Genomic DNA, 25,611 nt, shown 5'->3' with positions numbered 1-25,611 from the left:
TGATGGGCAATCTTTTGGAGGTGATGAAAATTCTCTAAAATGAACTTACAGTCAACTTACATACACCTATGAATATACTAAAAACCATTGAGTTATAAAATTTAAATGGGTGAATACTATGGTATCTGCCAAAACCTTTATAAAGCTATTATTGTTTAAAAAGTCATGTTCTGGGGTACCTGGGTGGCTCAGTAGGTTAAGTGTCCAACTTCAGCTCAGGTGATGATCTCATGGTTCATGGGTCCAAGCCCCACATTAGGCTCTGGTGCTGACAGCTCGGAGCCTGAAGCCTGCTTTGGATTCTGTATCTCCCTCTCTCTGACCCTCCCCCACTAGTGTGCGCTCTCTCTCTCTCTCTCTCTCTCTCTCTCTCTTTCAAGAATAAATATTTAGAAAAATAAATAAATAAAAAGTTACATTCCCTTTCTGACTCATCCCCAACTAACATTGGCATTCTCTGGCTGAAGCAAAGAGCATCACACACTTAAATCCAGCCTTTTCCAGCAATGGTCCTCCTAAGGGATGGGAAGGAACAGGGACAAGGCTGTCCATGCAGGGACAAGGCTCAGACACCTTGTTATAGGCCCATGCTAGTAGTTCTTAGGTTAGGCCTCCTCAATGTACTTTTAATGTTCTGTCTTCCTTCAAGCTTCTGCTAAATTGGAACAATTGAGATAGTTTGCTTCATCTCTTTTCTTTCCTGGCCCACGCAGAATCAGTTTAAAGAAACAAAAAATGAACCACCACCTGCCTTTCAAAACATATGATGGTTTGAAGAAGATCTGTCTAGCTTAGAGCTAACCCTGGTCCATACCAGCAACCACCAGCTGACATTTCTGCACAAACACAAAGTTATCGTCTTTGCTGTCACAAACGCCAGACAGCAAGCATCCCATCTACCCAAGATAAGTCATTCCCATTGCTCTCTTTCAGGGCACTTTTCCTTCTTGCCACTTACTTCACTTTTATGTGGGTGTTTATTTATACCTACCTCCTCCATTATCCTCAAAGGTCACAATAGTGGAGTACTATTGACATTGAAGCTCACCACTGTGGGCCCCGCACTTGGCACAGAGGCCACACAGACTGGACCTTCTGTAAGCATTTGTTGAAGGAATAATAAAGCCCTGATGTGCTGCTTGGGAGATGTGTCCTGATCAAGATCATCCGCCTTCTTTTAAGTACTATTGAGCAGTCAAGAGTCAGCGCTTCTCCTCCTGTCTCCTTAAACCAAATTTGTCATGTGCATCTATTCTCCCCTTGGGGATCACCCTCTTCTATGTAGTATAAGTGGGGTTGGACATATGACCCTGCACCTTATCAGTGGTATAGCCAGGGGTTGTTACTGTGGCTACTCTGATTAGCTCAAGGTGGACACATGGCCAAAACTGGGCCAATCAGAATCACCTACAAACATCTCCACCAGCACTTTCAGGAAAGATACTCTAAGACAAGGTTTTTCAATATCATCCCTGTTAACTTTTTAGTATAGGCAATTATTTGTTGTTGGGGGGGTCCATCCTATGCATTTTAGGATGTATATTAGCATTTCCAGTTACGAGTCCCAATTGTGACAAGCAAAAATATTTCCAGACATTGCCAAAAAACCCTTGACAGTGGAAAATGAACCCCAGTTAAGAATTACCATCACTGCAAAATGTGTCTGTGAGGACAAAATAAACTGAATTTGCTTGCATCCGTGTTCCCTGTTGCTCCCTAGAAAGAAGCTTCCATGGAGAAGCCATCTGTAGGAGGAGAGAATGAAGCCAACAGAAAAAGGGAAAGAAATCTGAGAGATGTAGACATTATGATATCTTTTAAATCTCATTTGGATTTGATTTTTAGGTTACCTGCAACTAAAGCAGATTCTTACCATATATGTCCATATGTGACTATTTCCTCTGAAGCCAAGTATGACCCCAGTATCTCTTCCAGAGCCACATGTGCCTATCCTAACCAAAGAAGGTGAGCTGGTCAAATAGACACATGATCAGCCAAATCAGACAGACACAAAAACCCTTTGAGCACTCATGGGGTATCATGTACAACTTTTGTTTGTTTTTCTTCATATATTGTCTAGTACACAAGGTGGTATCATCCTTAAAGTGGTTGAAGGATAGTATATTAGTTTCCTAGGACTGCCTTAACAAGTTATCAGAAACTGGGTGGCTTAAAACAATGGAAATTTATTCTCGCCCAGTTCTAGAGGCTGGAAGTCTGAAATCACTGTGTCAGCAGGATTGGTTTCTTCTGGATGCTCCAAGGGAGAATATGTTCCCTCCTCTTTTCTAGCATCTGGTGGTGGTCAGCAATCCTTGACATTCCTTGGGTTAAGGCTGCATCACTCCAAGGCCTTATATAGCCTTCTTTCTTGTTTGCCCATGTATATGAGTGTCCTCTTATAAGAACATCAGTCACTGGATTTAGGACACACCCTAATCCACTATGACCTCATTTTAACTAATTACATCTGTGAAAATTCTAATTCCAAGTAAGATCACAAGGTGAGGTCCCAGATGGATGTGAATTTGTGGGACACTATTCAACCTACTACATATGACGTAATAATATATTAGAGAGCTTTATAGCTTTCAAAACATTTTTAAGAAATGAAATAACACAGAAAGGTATGCAGTCACCTTTTTCCAGGATGCTGTGAAGAACTCTGAGCTTCACTGAATGAGGTAGAGAGCCACCTTAGAATGTTAGCTCGGAGACTGGAGACAAATCGGATTGGCTGTCTGGAGACCACTCTTCCGTACTCTGCCTCAAAAAAATTTTTAATTCATTTATTTTTGAGAGAGAGAGAGAGAAAGAGAGAGAGAGAGAGAGAGAGAGAGAGAGAGAGAGAGTGAGGAGGGGCAGAAAGAGAGATGAGAGAGAGAATCCCAAGCAGGTTCTGCAATGTCAGCGAAGAGTCAAATGCAGGGCTAGAATTCACGAACTGTGAGATCGTGACCTGAGCCGAAATCAAGAGTTGGATGCTTAATGGACTGAGCCACCCAAACTCCCCCTCTGCCTCAAAATTTATCTGCAGCCTCAGCTCAAGGATCTAAATGCTCTTTATATTGTTTCAAGAGCCATCTGCATTTGCACTTAAAATTCTATCCAAAGCAATATAACACTACAGCCAGCAAAGGAGCTGCTATTTCTTTTTCCAGTTTATTTGGCAACATGGGTACTCATTTCTTAATGCATGTATTAATCAAACTGATTAATTACTACATGATTTGCCCCAGAGGATAAGGACAAGGACTCCAGCAGAGGACGAGCAGCCAGAAGCTTGGCATTTGAGGGTTTTTATACACCAAGAGCCTTTGTTCTCATATGATCACTACCAGTAGCTCCTGGGTGGAAGCAAAGAAAAAAAATAGAAGAAAACTTTGCCTTGTTTTATGGTCAAATTTTGGGGTAAAAACATTCAACATCATTAGAGAATCCAGAAACATTCAAGAGTCCTTTAATATAAAGGAATTCGTGTTCTTTCATGATTGTAATATCATATGGAAGGACAAAAGCCTAAAGTGAGGCTGAAAGCAGAATTCCAAGGACACATTTTGAAGCAGGGTCATGCTTAGCTCAAGTTATTGATAATCATTTGAAGTGTTGGGATTATCTGCAATAATTTTTGCTCATCAGTAAGAAATAGGACTAAAATTTCTTTTTTAAAAAATTCATTTATTTATTTTGTGAGACAGAGTACGTGTGAGCTGGGGAGGGAGAGAGAGAGAAAGAGAGTGAGAGAGAGAGGGGATCCCAAGCAGGCTCCATGCTGTCAGTGCAGAGCCCAACACAGGGCTTAATCTCATAATGGTGAGATCATGACCTGAGCTGAAATCAAAAGTCAATGCTCAACCGGCTGAGCCACCCAGGTGCCCCAGGACTAAAATTTCATTTGCAAAAGTGAACTCCATGTTGTATTTATTATCAGGATCTAGCCAACTCAGAAATTTATGAGAATAATAATTCTGACTAAGATCAGTTATTCATCATAGCCATACCACAAAGAGTAATTTAAGAGGTAGATTTGTTAAAATTGGTTCTTACATCATAGACATTAGCTCTGTCTATAACTATGTCTGCCTACAGGTAAGATGATAGATGGGAACCATGTTCTCCTAGAATCTAAGTCCCAGAAGTGATGGCTCAACCTTGGAAGGGAGACAAAAAGTCAAGTCATTAAATTGTACAGACAGATGGATCACTTTTGGGGGTTTTAAGTTCCATGTTACTGCTCACATGTACAGAGGACAACTTTGTTCTTGACATTCTGGACAGAGGGCAGTTCTGATCAATTTGCACAAAGACAGTGAGAAGTCATAAAACACCCAGAGTTGCTGGGATATTTCATTGACTTAAGCCTACCCATGGTCTCTCTTTTTCAGGACTGTGGCCTCTGAGATCCCTGATTCCAGGTAATCCAGATAAGAAGTATCTCAAGGCTCCCAAAGGTGAACTAGTATTCTCCTTGCCTTCCAAAGACCTGTTTCAAGCAAACAAAATACTCTAGCTAAAAAAATATTATTTTATAGGCAGAAATTTAATCATCTGAATTGGGGTAGGGAGGGAGCCCATTTCTGCCTAACCTTCTGAAAACGTACCAAAGTATATCAAAACTATCAAACATCCATCCTGTAAGTGTGAAAGACAGAAATTTGGTCTTGTGCTATCACATGTAATTTGTGCTTTAAACATATATGTGGGTGATCAAAACAGTATGATACTGACACAAAAATAAGTACATAGATTGATGGAAAGTAACAGAGAGCCCAGAAATAAACCCATGTTTACACGGTCAATTAATCTATAGCAAAGGAGACAAAAATACACAGTGAGGAAAAGGTAGTCTCTTCAGTAAATGATATTGGGATAACTGAGCAGTTACACACAAAAGAATGAAACTGGACCATTTTCTCATATCATACACAAAAATAAACTCCAAATGGATTAAAGACCTAAATGTAAACCTGACACCATAAAACTCCTAACTTGCACAGCAAAGGAAACCATCAACAAAACAAAAAGGCAACCTACTGAATGGGAGAAGATATTTGCAAATGACATATCCAATATGGGATCAATGTCCAAAATATGTAAAGAACTCATACAACTCAATACTCAAAAAAATACAGATAATCCCATTAAAAAATGGGCAGAAGACCTGAAGAGACATTTTTCAAAGAAGACAGACAGAGGGTCAACAGATACATGAAAGGATGCTCAACATCACTTATCATCAGGGAAATGCAAAACAAAACCACAATGAGATATCGCCTCACACTTGTTAGAATGGCTATAATCAAAAAGACAAGATATATCAAGGGTTGGTGGGAAGTGTAGGAAAGAGAACCCTCTTGCACTATTGGTGGGAATATAAATTGGTACAGACGCCGTGGAAAATAGTATGAAGATGCCACAAAAAAACGAAAAATAGAAATACCACACGAGCCAGTAGTGATACACTGGTATCTAACTGAGGAAAACAAAAACACTACTTCAACTTCAGTGTCCATCCATAGATGAATGGATAAAAATATGGGATATATATACAATGGAGTATTACTCAGCCATAAAAAAAAGTGAGATCTTGCCACTTGCAACAATATGGATGGACCTAGAGGGTATTATGCTAAATGAAAGAAGTCAGACAGAGAGAGAGAAACGTAAACTTACATATGGAATCTAAAAAACAAAACAAATGAACTAACATACAAACAACAATAACGAAAATAGAAACAGACTCATAAATGTACAGAACAAACTGGTGCTTGCAGCAGACAGGAGGTGGGAGTATGGATGAAATAGGTGAAGGGGATTAGGAGGTACACACCTCCCACTATAAAATAAATAAGTCACAGGGATGAAAGGTACAGCATAAGTAATATAATCAATATTACTGTAATAATTTTGTACAGTAATTACATTTATTATGGAGAGCATTTTGTAGCATACATAATTGTAGACCTGAAACTAATACTATATGTCAACTATATTCCATTTAAAAAAATGTTTTAAAATTTATGGGGTGCCTGGGTGGCTCAGTTGGTTGAACAACTGATTCTTATTTTGGCTCAGGTCATGATCCCAGGATTGTGGGATCAAGCCCTGTGTCCAGCTCTGTGCTGGATGTGGGGCCTGCTTGGGATTCTCTTTCTTTCTCCCTCTGCCCCTCTCCCACCCACCTCATGTTCTCTCTCTAAAATAAAAAATAAAAATAATAAATACTAAAAACAAAAAAGTAAAAATAAAAACGATTTAAAGATTAAAAAATATATGTGTGTTTATGTAAACCTCTTCAACAATTCTCCCAAGATTTTACTCCATAACACTGTGCTGATTCAGTTTTTCTTTTTCTTTGAATAAAAGAGGAATGCAAGTAGACAACTGAGCTGTAAATAAAAATTGACATCTCAAAACAGAATTCTAAAGATAAAGTTAATAATTCTCCCTCCCTTCATGGCTTATCTTCCACAATTTCCCTTAACACACACTCAACTAGACTAGTTGCCATTCATAGACCCAAAATCCTTGTTCTCCTTGGTGATATGTCTGGTCTCCCCAGCAAGAATGTCTCTTTTCCTCTATCTTATGTACTTTCAGAGTTTTTTCACTGTGCTTTTTGCATGGCAGGTGTGAAGTAAATTTCCTGAATTAAATCTCACTGTTCGGGGGTACCTTAGTGGCTCAGTCAAGTGTCTGACTCTTGATTTTGGCTCAAGTCATGATCTCAGGGTTCATGCGATTGAGACCTATGTCCGACTCTGCACTGACAGCATGGAGCCTGCTTGTGATTTTCTCCCTCCCCCCTCTCTCTCTGCCCCTGTCCTGCTCATGAGTGTGCTCGCTCTCTCTCTCTCTCAAAATAAATAAATAAGCTTAAAAATAATAAATCAATAAAAATAAATCTCACTGTTAAAAGTTAGCCATACCCATAGAATCTTGAAAATTTTACAGACCTCATGATGGCACATTTGTCTCATGAAAACAGATAATTCAACATGTCTATCCCAAATCTAGAGTTAAAGAGCAGGTTTATTCAGCTAAACCTCTGCATTCTTTTCCAGTGCATTTCAAGACCCATCCTCACCATCCCCTCTCTCCAACCCATGATCATAAAGAATACAGTATCAGGTGGAATAAATGCAATGAGCCAAATTTTCTCCCTTGTAGGCAGAGATGAGTCCCCAGGAGCCTTTCCTAGTACTCTTCTGTTCCTTGATTAACACTAATCAATTGGCAATTGAAAGTTTCCAGAGATCAACGTCTTCCTGATTTTTTTGGCCCAAAGGCTATTATTACTCAGAAGCTTGAGCCTCTTACCCAATATCCAGGCCACATATGAGTATAATCTAAATATTAGATGGAATCTTTAGCCTCTTGAGATCTGAGTAAAACTGTCTCATCTTATACAGTTCTCTGGCCTTCAGAACTCCAATACTTCTGCAAGACAACTGGGTCTGAGAATCCCTGGTGTGTTTTCTTCCATCTCAGGAGAATTTCCTTCACCTGACACCTCAACATATTCAACTTAATCATGAAATCAACTTACCTGCTTAAAAACCCATGTATTCTTACCCAAAACATCCTTTTTAAGTTTATTTATTTCTTCTGAGAGAAAGAGGGAGTGTGAATGGGGAAGGGGCAGAGAGAGAGAAAGCAAAGAGAGAATCCAAAGCAGGCTCCATGCTGAGCGTGGCTGAAGCGTGAGTTAACAGCTCTGTTCAGAAAGCAGGAAGGCTGGAGGACAAAGGGAGGGAGAGTTGCTGAGCCCCCGGACGACAGAGCTCAGTTTGGTAGGGAACAAAGGCGCTCGCCAGCGCCATCTCCCTCGCCCATCCCCCAGCCAAAATCCCAAAGGGAACCAGTTCCTGCCAGGGAACTTGCTCGCTCCACGCAAACAGCCAACACTGTGCTTCTGTGGAGCCAAACCTCCAGCAGCGGATCTGACTCCCTCCCACTGCCACAGGGCCCCTCCTGAAGTGGATCACCTAAGGAGAAGCGAGCTAAGGCTGCCCCTCCTGCTCCTGTGCACCTTGCCTACCCACCCCAGCTAATACGCCAAATCCCCAGCACCACAAGCCTGGCAGTGTGCAAGTACACCAGATGGGCCACGCCACCCCACAGTGAATCCCGCCCCTAGGAGAGGGGAAGAGAAGGCACACACCAGTCTGACTGTGGCCCCAGCAGTGGGCTGGGGGCAGACATCAGGTCTGACTGTGGCCCTGCCCACCAACTCCAGTTATACACCACAGCACAGGGAAAGTGCCCTGCAGGTCCGCACCACTCCAGGGACTATCCAAAATGACCAAACGGAAGAATTCCCCTCAGAAGAATCTCCAGGAAATAACAACAGCTAATGAACTGATCAAAAAGGATTTAAATAATATAACAGAAAGCGAATTTAGAATAATAGTCATAAAATTAATCACTGGGCTTGAAAACAGTATACAGGACAGCAGAGAATCTCTTGCCACAGAGATCAAGGGACTAAGGAACAGTCACGAGGAGCTGAAAAGCGCTTTAAACGAAATGCAAAACAAAATGGAAACGACGACAGCTCGGATTGAATAGGCAGAGGAGAGAATAGGTGAACTAGAAGATAAAGTTATGGAAAAAGAGGAAGCTGAGAGAAAGAGAGATAAAAAAATCCAGGAGTATGAGGGAAAAATTAGAGAACTAAGTGATACACTAAAAAGAAATAATATACGCATAATTGGTATCCCAGAGGAGGAAGAGAGAGGGAAAGGTGCTGAAGGGGTACTTGAAGAAATTATAGCTGAGAACTTCCCTGAACTGGGGAAGGAAAAAGGCATTGAAATCCAAGAGGCACAGAGAACTCCCTTCAGACGTAACTTGAATCGATCTTCTGCACGACATATCATAGTGAAACTGGCAAAATACAAGGATAAAGAGAAAATTCTGAAAGCAGCAAGGGATAAACGTGCCCTCACATATAAAGGGAGACCTATAAGACTCGTGACTGATCTCTCCTTTGAAACTTGGCAGGCCAGAAAGGCTTGGCACGATATCTTCAGTGTGCTAAACAGAAAAAATATGCAGCCGAGAATCCTTTATCCAGCAAGTCTGTCATTTAGAATAGAAGGAGAGATAAAGGTCTTCCCAAACAAACAAAAACTGAAGGAATTCGTCACCACTAAACCAGCCCTACAAGAGATCCTAAGGGGGATCCTGTGAGACAAAGTACCAGAGACATCACTACAAGCATGAAACCTACAGACATCACAATGACTCTAAACCCGTATCTTTCTATAATAACACTGAATGTAAATGGATTAAATGCACCAACCAAAAGACATAGGGTATCAGAATGGATAAAAAAACAAGACCCATCTATTTGCTGTCTACAAGAGACTCATTTTAGATCTGAGGACACCTTTAGATTGAGAGTGAGGGGATGGAGAACTATTTATCATGCTACTGGAAGCCAAAAGAAAGCTGGAGTAGCCATACTTATATCAGACAAACTAGACTTTAAATTAAAGGCTGTAACAAGAGATGAAGAAGGGCATTATACAACAATTACAGGGTCTATCCATCAGGAAGAGCTAACAATTATAAATGTCTATGCACCGAATACCGGAGCCCCCAAATATATAAAACAATTACTCATAAACATAAGCAACCTTATTGATAAGAATGTGGTAATTGCTGGGGACTTTAACACTCCACTTACAGAAATGGATAGATCATCTAGACACACGGTCAATAAAGAAACAAGGGCCCTGAATGATACATTGGATCAGATGGACTTGACAGATATATTTAGAACTCTGCATCCCAAAGCAACAGAATATACTTTCTTCTTGAGTGCACATGGAACATCTTCAAGATAGATCATATACTGGGTCACAAAAGAGCCCTTCATAAGTATACAAGAATTGAAATTATACCATGCATACTTTCAGACCACAATGCTATGAAGCTTGAAATCAACCACAGGAAAAAGTCTGGAAAACCTCCAAAAGCGTGGAGGTTAAAAAACACCCTACTAAAGAATGAGTGGGTCAACCAGGCAATTAGAGAAGAAATTTAAAAATATATGGAAACAAACGAAAATGAAAATACAACAATCCAAACGCTTTGGGATGCAGCGAAGGCAGTCCTGAGAGGAAAACACATCACAACCCAAGCCTATCTCAAGAAACAAGAAAAATCCCAAATACAAAATCTAACAGCACACCTAAAGGAAATAGAAACAGAACAGCAAAGGCAGCCTAAACCCAGCAGAAGAAGAGAAATAATAAAGATCAGAGCAGAAATAAACAATATAGAATCTAAAAAAACAGTAGAGCAGATCAACGAAACCAAGAGTTGGTTTTCTGAAAAAATAAACAAAATTGACACACCTCTAGCCAGGCTTCTCAAAAAGAAAAGGGAGATGACCCAAATAGATAAAATCATGAATGAAAATGGAATGATTACAACCAATCCCTCAGAGATACAAACAATTATCAGGGAATACTATGAAAAATTATATGCCAACAAATTGGACAACCTGGAAGAAATGGACAAATTCCTAAACACCCACACGCTTCCAAAACTCAATCAGGAGGAAATAGAAAGCTTGAACAGACCCATAACCAGCGAAGAAATGGAATCGGTTATCAAAAATCTCCCAACAAATAAGAGTCCAGGACCAGATGGCTTCCCAGGGGAGTTCTACCAGACATTTAAAGCAGAGATAATACCTATCCTTCTCAAGCTATTCCAAAAAATAGAAAGGGAAGGAAAACTTCCAGACTCATTCTATGAAGCCAGTATTACTTTGATTCCTAAACCAGACAGAGACCCAGTAAAAAAAGAGAACTACAGGCCAATATCCCTGATGAATATGGATGCAAAAATTCTCAACAAGATAAGAGCAAATTGAATTCAACAGCATATAAAAAGAATTATTCACCATGATCAAGTGGGATTCATTCCTGGGATGCAGGGCTGGTTCAACATTTGCAAATCAATCAACGTGATACATCACATTAATAAAAGAAAAGATAAGAACCATATGATCCTGTCAATCGATGCAGAAAAGGCCTTTGACAAAATCCAGCACCCTTTCTTAATAAAAACCCTTGAGAAAGTCGGGATAGAAGGAACATACTTAAAGATCATAAAAGCCATTTATGAAAAGCCCACAGCTAACATCATCCTCAACGGAGAAAAACAGAGCTTCTTCCCTGAGATCAGGAACACGACAGGGATGCCCACTCTCACCGCTGTTGTTTAACATAGTGCTGGAAGTTCTAGCATCAGCAATCAGACAACAAAAGGAAATCAAAGGCATCAAAATTGGCAAAGATGAAGTCAAGCTTTCGCTTTTTGCAGATGACATGATATTATACATGGAAAATCTGATAGACTCCACCAAAAGTCTGCTAGAACTGATACATGAATTCAGCAAAGTTGCAGGATACAAAATCAATGTACAGAAATCAGTTGCATTCTTATACACTAACACTGAAGCAACAGAAAGACAAATAAAGAAACTGATCCCATTCACAATTGCACCAAGAAGCATAAAATACCTAGGAATAAATCTAACCAAAGATGTAAAAGATCTGTATGCTGAAAACTATAGAAAGCTTATGAAGGTAATTGAAGAAGATATAAAGCAATGGAAAGACATTCCCTGCTCATGGATTGGAAGAATAAATATTGTCAAAATGTCAATACTACCCAAAGCTATCTACACATTCAATGCAATCCCAATCAAAATTGCACCAGCATTCTTCTCGAAACTAGAACAAGCAATCCTAAAATTCATATGGAACCACAAAAGGCCCCGAATAGCCAAAGTAATTTTGAAGAAGAAGACCAAAGCAGGAGGCATCACAATCCCAGACTTTAGCCTCTACTACAAAGCTGTCATCATCAAGACAGCATGGTATTGGCATAAAAACAGACACATAGACCAATGGAATAGAATGGAAACCCCAGAACTAGACCCACAAACGTATGGCCAACTCATCTTTGACAAAGCAGGAAAGAACATCCAATGGAAAAAAGACAGTCTCTTTAACAAATGGTGCTGGGAGAACTGGACAGCAACATGCAGAAGGTTGAAACTAGACCACTTTCTCACACCATTCACAAAAACAAACTCAAAATGGATAAAGGACCTGAATGTGAGACAGGAAACCATCAAAACCCTGGAGAAGAAAGCAGGAAAAGACCTCTCTGACCTCAGCCGTAGCAATCTCTTACTCGACACATCCCCAAAGGCAAGGGAATTAAAAGCAAAAATGAATTACTGGGACCTTATGAAGATAAAAAGCTTCTGCACAGCAAAGGAAACAACCAACAAAACTAAAAGGCAACCAACGGAATGGGAAAAGATATTTGCAAATGACATATCGGACAAAGGGCTAGTATCCAAAATCTATAAAGAGCTCACCAAACTCCACACCCAAAAAACAAATAACCCAGTGAAGAAATGGGCAGAAAACATGAATAGACACTTCTCTAAAGAAGACATCCGGATGGCCAACAGGAACATGAAAAGATGCTCAACGTCGCTCCGCAACAGGGAAATACAAATCAAAACCACACTCAGATATCACCTCATGCCAGTCAGAGTGGCCAAAATGAACAAGTCAGGAGACTATAGATGCTGGAGAGGATGTGGAGAAACGGGAACCCTCTTGCACTGTTGGTGGGAATGCAAATTGTTGCAGCCACTCTGGAAAGCAGTGTGGAGGTTCCTCAGAAAATTAAAAATAGACCTACCCTATGACCCAGCAATAGCACTGCTAGGAATTTACCCAAGGGATACAGGAGTACTGAGGCATAGGGGCACTTGTACCCCAATGTTTATAGCAGCACTCTCAACAATAGCCAAATTATGGAAAGAGCCTAAATGTCCATCAACGGATGAATGGATAAAGAAATTGTGGTTTATATACACAATGGAGTACTACATGGCAATGAGAAAGAACGAAATATGGCCCTTTGAAGCAACGTGGATGGAACTGGAGAGTGTGATGCTAAGTGAAATAAGCCATACAGAGAAAGACAGATACCATATGGTTTCACTCTTATGTGGATCCTGAGAAACTTAACAGAAACCCATGGGGGAAGGGAAGGAAAAAAAAAAAGAGGTTAGAGTGGGAGGGAGCCAAAGCATAAGAGACTGTTAAAAACTGAGAACAAACTGAGGGTTGATGGGGGGTGGGAGGGAGGGGAGAAGGGGTGATGGGTATTGAGAAGGGCACCTTTTGGGATGAGCACTGGGTGTTGTATGGAAACCAATTTGACAATAAATTTCATATATTGAAAAAAAAAAACTAAGTGGGTAGTCAGGACTTTATCTGGAGAGTCTTACTTATTCTTTAATACAGAAATCCTGGAATTCCATACAAAAAACAAAACAAAACAAAAACAAAACAAAAAAAAGAGTCAGATGCTCAAGTAACTGAGCCACCCAGGCACCCCTTACCCAAAACATTCTTATTTTTTTTTATATCTGGGATTCCTAGGAAGGGTTCAGATTGAAGATGGGACAAGAAAGTCACCTAAAAACCTCTATTAATCACTCCTACTCCCCCAAATTTTTGTGGTCATCTTACCTGAAAGGGTTCACCTTTTGTTCCTTAACCCTCTCGGAGTCCATGTACCTATCCTTCTATCCTTCTCTTCTTTATCACCTCTTTTCTCATGAAAATGACAAATACAGTCCTCTCTTCATTCATGTTGCTCTGCCATCTTTCCTCAAGTTCTGTCACCAGCTACACTCATACCTTTGGTGCCTCACCTTCTACCCCAAGTGCTTATTTAGGTATTTCTCCAAACATAATTCTCCCCCTAAGAGAAAGTATCTTGCTAGATACATCAAAAAAAGTACAGGTTTTTTCCCCCCGCTTGTTTCAGAAGAGAAGAGAAAAATTATACATATGTCCAACTCTACCTAGGTCACATAAGGAGTCCATAATACACCCGAGGATAAAAGTAGATGTGATCTGCTAACTAGAAATCAGCACATTGAATAATAATACAAATATTATTTGAATGGAATAAAAGGACGATGGACTAGTTACAGGACAGATTTAAAATAATCACTCTCTATGGAACTCTCCCTGAAAGATGTCAGCTACCCAAGACAACTCACTACAATTCCACCTGAGTAGCCTCTTTTACAAATTTTCCCATCAAATGGGTCAATTGATAGGGTAGTGACTGATATGACCTAAAACATAGCAAGGCCTAGGGGGACCTGGGTGGCTCAGTCTGTTAAGCGTCTGACTTTAGCTAAGGTAATGATCTCACGGTTTGTGGGTTCAAGCCCTACATCAGGCTCTGTGCTGACCTCTCAGAGCCTGGAGTATGCTTCAGATACTGTGTGTGTGTCTCTCTCTCTGCCCCTCTCCTGCTCATGCTCTTTCTCCTTCTCTCAAAAACAAATAAACATTAAAAAACAAAAAACATAGCAAGGCCTAACCAGGGGTACATGAAGATACATAATGCCAGAGAAGAAACGGATCTCTTTAGCCCCTGAGGTAAGGGGTGGAGTTCTAGTGCAAGGCCAAAATCAAGTTTAAGGAATCAAAGAAGCCAAATGTCACAAAACGCAAGTAAGAGTTCTCACTTGGGAACGCAGCCCTAAGTTTAGGAATCTGGAGAGCAAGTAAAGCAGTAAGAAACAGGTAATCACATTTTGTTAGGGAGGTCAGGGTTTATCTGGCCCTAAGATGTTTTTAATGGACCAGAGTACTCAAGCCAGTCTGGTCTGTGACTTATTAATGGTCCCTCCTGGTATCAGATAGATCTCTGCAACACAAAATGGGTGGTGCCAGTTCACAGTCTAGACACAGCCCTAAAAAAGATGAAAAAGGAGAAGTAAATTTATTCTACAATTCAGTTATGCCAGTCAGTGGCACATTTCTTACCCAAGTCACAAACACATTTACATAGTCTGAGATTGCAAGGCAGATACCTCAAAAATAAACTGGAATGAAAGAAAATGGATTTTAAATTACAGAGGTAACATTTCTATTTCATGCCATCTGTTATAACTCAAGTTTCCAGCAAATGGATTATTCACCAGAAATGATGCAAAAAACAAAAAACAAAAAACTGAGATCAAAATAATGTTATTGAAAACAAAGATATTTTTAAATGATGATACATAGATAATTTTAAAAGTACTGATTCAATCTATTTTTTTTTTTAAACTTAAAAGTTGTAGATTAGTGAATATGCACCAGTATTCTTGGATGGACCAAAATGATGATAAATTAAACCTTTTCCCAAAATAATCCTAGAAACACAAGTGAACATTTTATCTATTTTGCAAATCTCCTAGCACTAGCACTAAAGTATGGGTGTTTGCCTGGAGGATGTTTACTCCACAGATTCCCTTTGAAATCTGAGATGGGAGGTAAAGGCAGGCAAGGATTAGGAGATCTGACCATCTCTGTGTTTCTGCACTGCAGACAGGTTCTCTGAGTTCAGAGCTGATCAATAACCAAAGTCCCAAACTCCCTAGCTGTAATCACAATCAATACCAACTGCCGGTTTGTATCAGAAAACAATTAGGACTCTCTAATTTAGGGCTGGCACAAGTACCTCAGAATCAGCAGTAATGAAAACATTCAGTCCACCATATAATATAGTTTAGAACAAGAAAAAACACAAAACAAATAGGGTGAGACATCTCCCACCCACCTCCCCAGTCATCAACACAGCCCTGCTCAGAGGGGGAGAGGCTATTTCAGTAATGTCTTGACTCTAATAATTTACCCATGGCCAGCCAGAAACAAAACGGTAGGCGAAACCTTTCTTAGCATGATAGAAGGCGGTCATTGAGCGGTTTGTCCTCATTCACCTCTACTGACACTGCTACAGAAGCTCTCACCCTCTTCAATGACAGGATCACAGATTGAGGAGGCCTCAAAGTCCAGAAAATGAGTACCAGTGGCATCCTAACTTAAGGCGATTCCTGTGTTCCCCACGTTAGATATCACAGGGGCTCACAATGGGAGACTGAACAAGGGGGTACAAACTCTGCAGACTCCCAATTTAGAGGACAGCACACATAGCCTCCTCCACGCAGGGGATCAAACTGGTAATATTTATCTGGGCATTGTCATCATGTCTTCCCCCTTTTCCTTTCTTCTACCAGTGGTGGAATGATGGAGATTTATAGAAATAAGGAGTGTGGTCATTTGGGATCATATGCAGGTGACCATCAGCTTTCAAGGCTTCTCAGATGTTGCCACATACTCTCAAAAGCAAAGGCTAACCCTCTTCTCTACTCTGCCCAACCCAGGAGGAGAAGAAAGGTGATTGCCACACTATTCTACAGACCATCACTGTATTCTACATATAACACAAATTTGTTACAAAGGGAGGAGGTTTGCTAACACTTGCTTCTCCACTGAACAAGTGTACCTGTTTTGCAAACCATTGACCTAGGCCAGTGAAGGAACAGTGATGTACTCCTTGAGTGCTGACTTCAATTTCCCACATAACTTAAAGTCTAAATTGTGGATAATTTTAGCATTAGCCAGGAAAATGTGGCTCTTTATAAATGTAAGGCATTGGAAACAGCATAGTAGGCCAGGCATTTCGTTTTACATACTAAATCTGCAACTCCTTAGTTGTATGATCTTGGACAAGTCCCTAAGCTTTGTAGTTTTGTTTGTTTGTTTGTCAAAATCAGAGGGATTGGAATGGATCTGTGATACTCAAGAGTGATACTCAAGATTATGCACAAGAAGCACCTCTGGAGATTATAGAAAAACAGATGCCACTGGCCAATCTAAACACTCACTCCAGCATCTCTAATAGCAGGACACTCAGATAAGTATCAAGCTTCCTTTCTGTTTTACAGTATTTGAACTATGGTGATTATGAAGTCATTTATTCATTCAGTGACACTTATGCAATGTCCACTGTGTGCCAGGGTTTTATAGCCTGAATTGTGTCCCCTAAAAGTCATATGTTGAAGTCCTAACTTCTAGTACCTCAGGATGTGACTGTATTTAGAGGTAAGGTATTTAACAGTTAATTAAATTAAAATGAGGTCATTAGGGTAGGCCCTAATCCAATATGACTGGTGTCTTTATAAAAGGAGGAGAATTGGACTGATATGCATAGAGGGAAGACCATGGGAAGACACAGGGAGAAGACGGCCATCCACAAGTCAAAGAGAAAGCCTCAGAAGAAACCTATCCCACCAACACTTTGGTCTTGGACTTCTAGTCTCCAGAATTGTAAGGGAATCAATTTTTGGTCTTTAAGCCCCCCAGTTTTTGTTACAAAAGTACTTTGTGGTCTTTGTTATGGAAGCCCTGGAAAATGAACGCATAGGGTAATAGACAAGATTCTGGGTGTAGCACAGGGCAAGACACAGAAATGGTCCCCACTCCCATGGAGCAGACAGTATAGTGGAGGGTCAGATGAGAAACAATTACAAGCTATGGTAGGTCCTATGAAGCTCACATACTGGTTGCTGTAATAGAGAAGGACAAGACAGGTGGGAGTTGACTCACTTGCAAGGAAGTCAACAGAGAAGAATTCCCTGAAGAAGTGATATTTAAACTGTCAAGCTGAGACCTGAAGGATGAGAATGAGGCAGCTATGTGATAGCTGATGGAAGAGCCTTCCACTTTGAGGAAGCAGCAGAGGCAAAGACCCATAGGTGAGAGGGAAATGTGCTTCATTTGGGGAAATGAAATGCCTTGTGGCTAAATGCAATTCACAACGAGGGCAGTGACATGAACTGAGGTTGCATAAGTGAGCAGGGGTTTGAAAGGCAGTGCATTGAAAGGCAGTGCATTGAAAGCCATGGGAGGGAGCTTGAACTTTATTTCAAATATCAAAAAAAAAGCAATTGAATTAAATTTTATTTCAAAAAAAAAGAACAGAGAGGTTTTTGAGCTCAGCCTCAGGTAAACCATGCCTAGAGCATATCTTTTTATTGGAATCCCATGGTTGTGACCAAAGCATTGCCATCCTCTGGTTGCAATGTACTAAAGTGTGACTTCAGTTTCTCTGAGTGGTAAATAAGCCTCCTGTGCCAGGTTTAAAATTTATACAAAGGACTGAGATAAACAGAAATGTTACTTTTTAAATCTGGTTAAAACACAACTTACGAGATCCTATTTTCAACGGTAATAGGATAAAAGTTTATTCTTATTTAAAAAAAAAATTGAGGGGCACCTGGGTTGCTCTGTCTGACTCTTGATTTCAGCTCAGGTCACGATCCCATGGTTTGTGGAATCGGGCCCCACGCTGGGCTCTGCGCTGACAGTGAGGAGCCTGCTTGGGATTCTCTCTCTCTGCCCCTCCCCTACTTGTGCCCCCTTCAAAATAAATAAATAAATATTTTTTTAAAAACTGAACTCTTTTAAGGAGGGAACTGGCATTTATATGTATTGAAAATAAGGCTCTTGCTAGCCTAGTTTTAGCTGCAGCATGAAGACAGTAGACACCATATTCTGAAGTTAGGTCCACACTGATATTTCAAAGTAGGTGTCTAAAAACCACTTTGATGACACCTAAGCTCTTCACTCAAGTTTTGTGTAAAAAAGGATCAGAATCTGGAAATTAAAGAAGAGGGTTCTTTTTTTTAAGGATTTTTGAAGAGAGCTCTAAGAGTGTCCTGAGTTCCACCATACAATGTTCAGAATATCATTGCTGGTCTACTATATTAATGATATCATATCAATTTGACTGGATGGACAAGAAGCAGCAAGTATATTGGAGGCATTCTTAATGTACTGAATTCCAGAGGATGGGAGGAAAAACTCTAAGATACAGGGTCATGCTCCAGCTGTGAAGATTTTAGGGGTCCCATGCTCTGGGACATGCCAAGACATCCCACCTAAAATTAAGGTCAAATCATAATACCTTATACCTCCCACCACTGAGAAAAAAGCACCATGCCTGGTAGGCCCCATCTCAGGCCAGGACTGAGGGATTTTCTAAGTTCAGGAAACCAGTGCTATACCTCAGCAGTCCCAGTCGGCCTCATAGGTGTCTTACTTTTAAAGTCACTTTGAGTCAGGTCTCTGTTTCTTGCAGCTAAACAAGCATTCTAACTACACTGTCCCAAAGTCTCAGGGAGACCCTGCACAAAGTAGCTCTGAGTTCAATGAACTGTTCCTGAGCAAACCAGAAGGTATTTCCATCTGTTATATCCAAAGTGTCTAGCACAATCCCTAGGCCATAGATGGTGTTTGCAAATACCTGTTTAAAGCCAGAGTAGCTACATGATCTTAGCAAGCAAAAGAGAAACTTCAGCGTTCTTGGATGGAAGGCTGAAAATGAGAAAAAATAGCTCAGTAAAACTCAAGTTCTGGAAGAATCTTTATGTTCAAATGGACAAGGAAGAAGCTGTATCAGGCGGGTCAGGGGGAAAAAAAAAAACTGAAGAGGTCTCTAGCCTCCTCTGGTGGCTCAGACTGAATGGCAACCTGTCACTCACTCAGGAGTCTGTGCCAAGGGAAAGATAGGGAAGAGGAGTGGAAAGAATACCCATAAAGGACACTCCTGAGGAAACAGAGGCAGAATCTGATGTCTGGAAATTTTCTTTGTAAGGAGAGAGAAGGGAGCACCTGGGTGGCTCAGATGGTTAAGTGTCCAGCTCTTGATTTTGGCTCAGGTCATGATCTTGGGGATGGTGGGATCAAGCTCTGCATCTCTCTCTCTCTCTCTCTCTCTCTCTCTCCCTCCCTTCCTCCCTCCCTCCCTCCCTCTCTGCCCCTCCCCTGCTTGAGTGCTTGCTGTCTCTCCCTCTCTCAAAAATAAATAAATAAACTTAAAAAAAAAAAGGAAAGAGATGAATTAAAGGAAACTCCAAGCTGTCCTGCCTACACCCATTCCATTAGCTCCTAGGACTCATGGCAGCTGAGAGCTCTCAGCAGAGTCCATCTCCTGCACTTGCCCCCAGCTAAGTGGGCTGATTCACCCCAGGTCAAGCCTCCTTCCTGGGAGCAGCCCAAATCCAAAGACTTGTCTGTGCAAACAGCATAAAGTTCAAAGCCCTTCACTGCAATTGGGAACAACTCTGAAAGTCCATCCTGGCTTTAGAACTGCCTGTAGAAATGATTGGGGCTTCTGCTCTAACTGTACTACAGTCCAAAAGCTTAACTTCTCCCTCAGCCCAGCCCACCTTCCCTCCTTCTCACAGTGGTGCTGATCTCAAGGGCATTCCGCATCGGCTTTGTGCATGCAAATCTCCTTCTCAGAGTCTGTTTCTCAGTGTGAAGGATCTGAGATTTTTATCCTACTTGCAGGATAACAAGTTAACTTGTCACAGGTTCAAAGATTCTGGCAGAAGACACAAGACCCCTGGGTCAAGGACTGGAATGTTATTACTTATGGTACAGTAGCTAGAATGAGCTTCGTGTTCAAATTGATTTTCCTTGCTCCACAAATCCCACCAGGTGATGCAGAAAACACAGTGGGTTTATGCCACAGATTAGGAACTCTAAACTCAGGAAATCTCTCTTTTTTTATTATTAACTTTTTTATTTTAATTCCAGTATTGTTAACATACACTTAGTTTCAAGTGTACAATATAGTGATTCAACAATTCTGTACATTACATAGTACTCATCATGATAAGTGTGCTCTTTAATCCCCATCACCTTTTTCACTTATATCACCTCCCACAGGAAACCCTAACCTTTTGTCTCATTTTTTTATTTTTATTTTAGAGAGAGAGAGCATGCTCACGCAAATAGGGGAGTGGGGCAGAAAGAAAGGGAGAGAATCCTAAGCAGGCTCCACAGTCAGCACAGAGCCCAACGCAAGGCTCAATCCCATGACCCTGGGATCATGAGCCAAGCTGAAATCAAGAATCAGACGCTCAACTGACTGAGCCACCCAGATGCCCCACGAAACCCCAATCTTTTAAATGGGACAACTACCAAACCTGCCTATCCTTTACCTCAGAGGGAGATACTATATTTATTAAACTGATCAGGAAACAAATCTACCTTATGTCCTACAAGCAGATACTATATTTGTAAGCTTGTTTGCCACATACACATCCTTGAATAGATAGCTCAGAGCAAAAACTAATAGAAGATGTGAAGAAATTAATCTACGGTCAATGAATCTACGACAAAGGAGGCAAGAATATACAATAGGGAAAAGTCAGTCTCTTCAACAAATGGTGCCAGGAAAGTTGGACAGATACTTGGAAAATAATGAAACTATACCGCTTTCTTTTACCATACATAAAAATAGGCTCAAATGGATTAAAGGACCTAAATGTGAGACCTGAAACCATAAAGTTCGTAGAAGAGAATATGGGCAGTAAATTCTTTGACATTGGCCTTAGCAACATTTTTCTAGATATACCTCCTCAGGCAAGAAAAACAAAAGCAAAAGTAAACTATTAGGACTCTACTAAAATATAAGCCTTTTGTACAGCAAAAGAAATCATCAATTAAACAAAAAGGCAACGTACTGAATGGAAGAAGATATTTGCAAATGACATACCTGTTAAGAGGCTAATATCCAAAATATATAAAGAACTCCTACAACTCAACTCCCCCCAAAACAAATAATCCCATTAAAAAGTGGGAAAAGGACACAAATAGACATTTTTCCAGACATCCAGATGCCGAACAGACATATGAAAAGATGCTCAATATCACTGATCATCAGGGTAATACACATCAAAACCACAGTGAGGTATCACCTCACAACTGTCAGAATGGCTAAAATCAACAACACAAGAAACAACAGGATTGGCGAAGATGTGGAGAAAGGGAACCCTCCTGCACTGTTGATGGGAATGTAAATTGGTATAGCCATTCTGAAAAACAGTATAGAGGTTCCTCAAAAAATTAAAAATATAAATACCATATGATCCAGCAATTTCACCACTGGATATTTACCCAAAGAAAACAAAAGCACCAATTCAAAAAGATATTTGCACCCCTATGTTTATTGTAGCATTATTTACAATAGCCAAAATATGGAAGCAACCTAAGTGTTCATCCATAGATGAGCGGATAAAAAAGATGTGATAACACATATATAATGTGATATATATATCACATATATAATGGATATATGTAATATTACTCAGCCATAGACAGGGATGAAATTTTGCCATTTACAACAACACGAATGGACCTTATGAAGCTTATGATAAGATAATCGACACATCGATTAAACTTTTTTTGAAGGATTCACTATGCAAATAAATAGTATGATTGTAGAAATGCTGACCCCCTTCTAAAGAAGGTCTTTAGCAACAATTTTCATCTTCAAACAATGAACTACTCATCTTACATATTTCCTTTTTCTTTAAGATTCACTAAATTCCCTACAATGTAATTCCAGTGCAGTGTCACCAAAAGAAAATCACATTTCTTTAACTATTGCATTACTCAGACTGCTTGTTAGCTCAGGCTGACTTTCTCTGCTCTTCCATTCCTTGCCAAATAATAACCTTAAAGCCATACACAGAAATGGAATTGCCAGGAGTAGAGGGGAAAGATCAGGTCATAGAGAAAGGTGAAGGAAGGGGAGGCTCAGAAAATGACAAGGATACGTGAAATAGAGAAGGACTCAGAAAGTGATTAATGTAGGGGGAGAAGTTTGGGGCTGCAGGAAAAAAAGAGGATACAAGGAAAGGGACAGTATTATCAGACAGACCACACAACAGGGCAAGGAGCTGGTGCAACAGGGGACAAAGGAAGACCTCAGGAGGGGTCATCTGTGTCTGTGGACTGTAAGGATTCCAGGATTCAGATTTGAGGAACACTGATTTATGAACCTGATGAAAATGTCTCTTAATAATGAATTATCTTTGTGAAAAAGAATTTGGGGCTTTTATCTGGCTAAAAAAAAGTTTCAGATTTTCATAAGAAATAAAAATACTAAGTTTAAAGAATCTTATAGAACTCAAGGACCCAATATCCAGTTTGAGACACATTCCAGAGGGCCAGGGAGAGGGTCCACAGAAGCGTAGCCTAAGGGAGGCTGAGGTCTCGTGGGTGGAGGGCACAGTACATGCTGACGTTTAAATGAAAATAGATCGCTGCTATGATAAAGCATGCCTTGTTGCTTTAAAAAGGGTAGGAGAGGGGCGCCTGGGTGGCTCAGTCGGTTAAGCGGCCGACTTCAGCTCAGGTCATGATCTCGCGGTCTGTGGGTTCGAGCCCCGCGTCGGGCTCTGTGCTGACAGCTCAGAGCCTGGAGCCTGTTTCCGATTCTGTGTCTCCCTCTCTCTGACCCTCCCCTGTTCATGCTCTGTCTCTCTCTGTCTCAAAAATAAATAAACATTAAAAAAAATTTTTAAAAAGGGTAGGAGAGCAGGAAAGGTGGTGACAGGGGCCATGGCAGGGAATGGTAGCAAACAAAGCAAGAAAGGAGTAGTGCTTTCTTTGCTGATTTGGCAAATTCTCCAGAAAGTTGTCACTAATTCCTAAAATCATAGGCCAGAAAGGACTCTACAAGGTCATTTAACCTGATGCTTTGCTCCAGATAATATGGCAGCCAAACCTTCAGAGAGAAAGAGAGAGAGAGCAGAAGGGAGAGGGAGAGGGAGGATGAAAGGAAGAAATGAAGAAAGTCACATGTAAGTTTTAACTTTTCTTGGTCCAACGGCGAAAAACTTAATTGTCACAGATTGTCCGTTCTCTCCAAATGGGAAATTCAGCTTTCCTTACCACTGAGCAAAGATTATTGTCAATGCAGCTTGTCTAAAAGCCTCTGTTGAGAATGCCTGGCAATAAAAAAGAGAAATTCTTCAGCCTAAGACAGGGAGTCAGAATTCCTATGCCATGCTATCTAGTTACAGCCAGAAGCAAGATTGGGAGTTACAGCACTGTTTGTCCACCAAACTCTCCCGCAGCCACAGTTACCCATGCTTTGGTCACTGAGAAGAGGACATTCATTATGTGCAGATGCCCAAAGGACACTATGCCACGGACATGACTTATGGCCCTAGGGTAAACTGTGGCTGTGAGTCCTCCTGCAGTGTGGCAGGCCCTAGCTTTAGCCCTGACTCCGTGACTTGCTAGCCTTGTGACTCCAGAGGAAGTGGGAAGAAGGAAAAGAGGATAAAATGTAGGAAATAATAGTAACTGCCTCCTAGGACTATTATAAAGGTAAAATGACCTAGTATATATAAAAACAAACAAACAAACAAACAAACACACACACAGCTTAGAATACCTGGCAATTTCTCCAAAATACATCAAATTCCATTAGCAGCAGCAATGTCACTAGTATCTATATCAGATATTAGAATTTCTATATTATTAGAAGGTTTAGAGGGTACAGTTGAATTGGAAAGGAAGGAATGGTGGAGGGACAGTGTTAAGTTTTATTTGTGTAGTGAGGAGACATATAGCATGTGCTTATTTAAAATGGTTTAGCAGAAAGGCAAGATTCTCTTGACAACACCACTTACCATCGTTATGTTGCTTTGTCCCTGTAATTACTATGGTGACTACTTGTGAGGTGATAGAGTATCGTAAGTCATAGCCGCTAGCATTTAAGGTACATTCAGCTTTGTGTGCGCACATGCAGGCCTGTGACTGTGTGTACACATGTTTATGTTGCTAAAATGGCTAACAGGTATTAGCATTCATTCAAATATTAGACAAATTTAGACTTTAGAATTGGTGACTAAGTCCCTCTGATGTTCAGAAATAACACATGCTCACTCTGGGGAGCAGCTGGCATGTTGGGGGAGTGACAGTCTGCTGGCAACAGTCTGAAATTAACCCACCTCCTCTTCCCACTTTCTTAAACCTAGAGCTTCAAAGAAAGCAATGGGCACAAAAGCAACCAACTTTCTCCTCCTTGCTTATGTAAGGAAGGCACTCATTCGCTACCCAGAATGTTTAGCTTCTGTGCTTCTCTCAGTTGGTCTGTCCACATCTATAATCAAGATAAAACAGGAAAAAAGAGAGGAAGGAGAAGAGGGTAAGAATGAGAGCAAAACATCAATTTGTGGAACAAACGTACTGAGGACCTGCTTACTGTGTGCATAGCATTCAGCATGAAAAACCTACTCTGAAGCAAGGATATTGGGCAGTGAAAAAGCTATATAGGTCAGATTCTGTTAGAGAAAGCTAAGAGTTAAGTAATCGAGTACTGTGGAGGCACTACAGAAACTAAATCCAGAAAGGCATAAACAGGCTGAAATCCGGGGGGCAGAATTAAGTATTCAGGATTCACATTCACATGTCCACAATTGCTTGATTATGACAAAAATTCTATTGTAGAGCACCTGGGAGAGGAAAACCTGTTTCAGCAATGGTTCTTGATCATTTGGATATTCTCATATAATAATAATAATAATAACCTCACACCATAGGCAAAAATCAGTTCCAGGTGGATTGTCTACTTAAAAGTGAAAAGAATAGGAGAAGATGGCAGCATAGGAGGATGCTGGGCTCACCTTGTCCTGCCGATCACTTAGATTCTACCCACACCTGCCTAAATAACCCAGAAAACCGCCAGAAGCCTAGCAGAACGGACTCTCTGGAGCCAAGTGTAGACAAGAGGCCCACAGAAGAGGGTAGGAAGGGTGGAGAGGCGGTGCACGCTATACGGACTGGCGGGAGGGAGCCAGGGCAGTGGAGGGGCAGCCCACCCAGCAAGGCAGAATCCCCGAGT

At 40.7% G+C, this 25,611-nt stretch overlaps 1 long non-coding RNA gene across 1 annotated transcript; it reads left to right on the top strand.

The window, feature by feature from the left end:
* Positions 1 to 2,504: 2,504 nt before the first annotated feature.
* LOC122221781 lies at positions 2,505 to 16,801 on the top strand. The gene is made up of 3 exons (XR_006203431.1): positions 2,505 to 2,684; positions 4,386 to 4,451; positions 16,676 to 16,801. It is a non-coding gene; the product is annotated as an uncharacterized LOC122221781 (long non-coding RNA).
* Positions 16,802 to 25,611: the final 8,810 nt, after the last annotated feature.

This window comes from Panthera leo, chromosome A1 (genome assembly GCF_018350215.1).
Source record: "Panthera leo isolate Ple1 chromosome A1, P.leo_Ple1_pat1.1, whole genome shotgun sequence".
NCBI classification, from domain to species: Eukaryota; Metazoa; Chordata; class Mammalia; order Carnivora; family Felidae; genus Panthera; species Panthera leo.
This window is presented reverse-complemented; position numbering and strand designations above follow the sequence as displayed.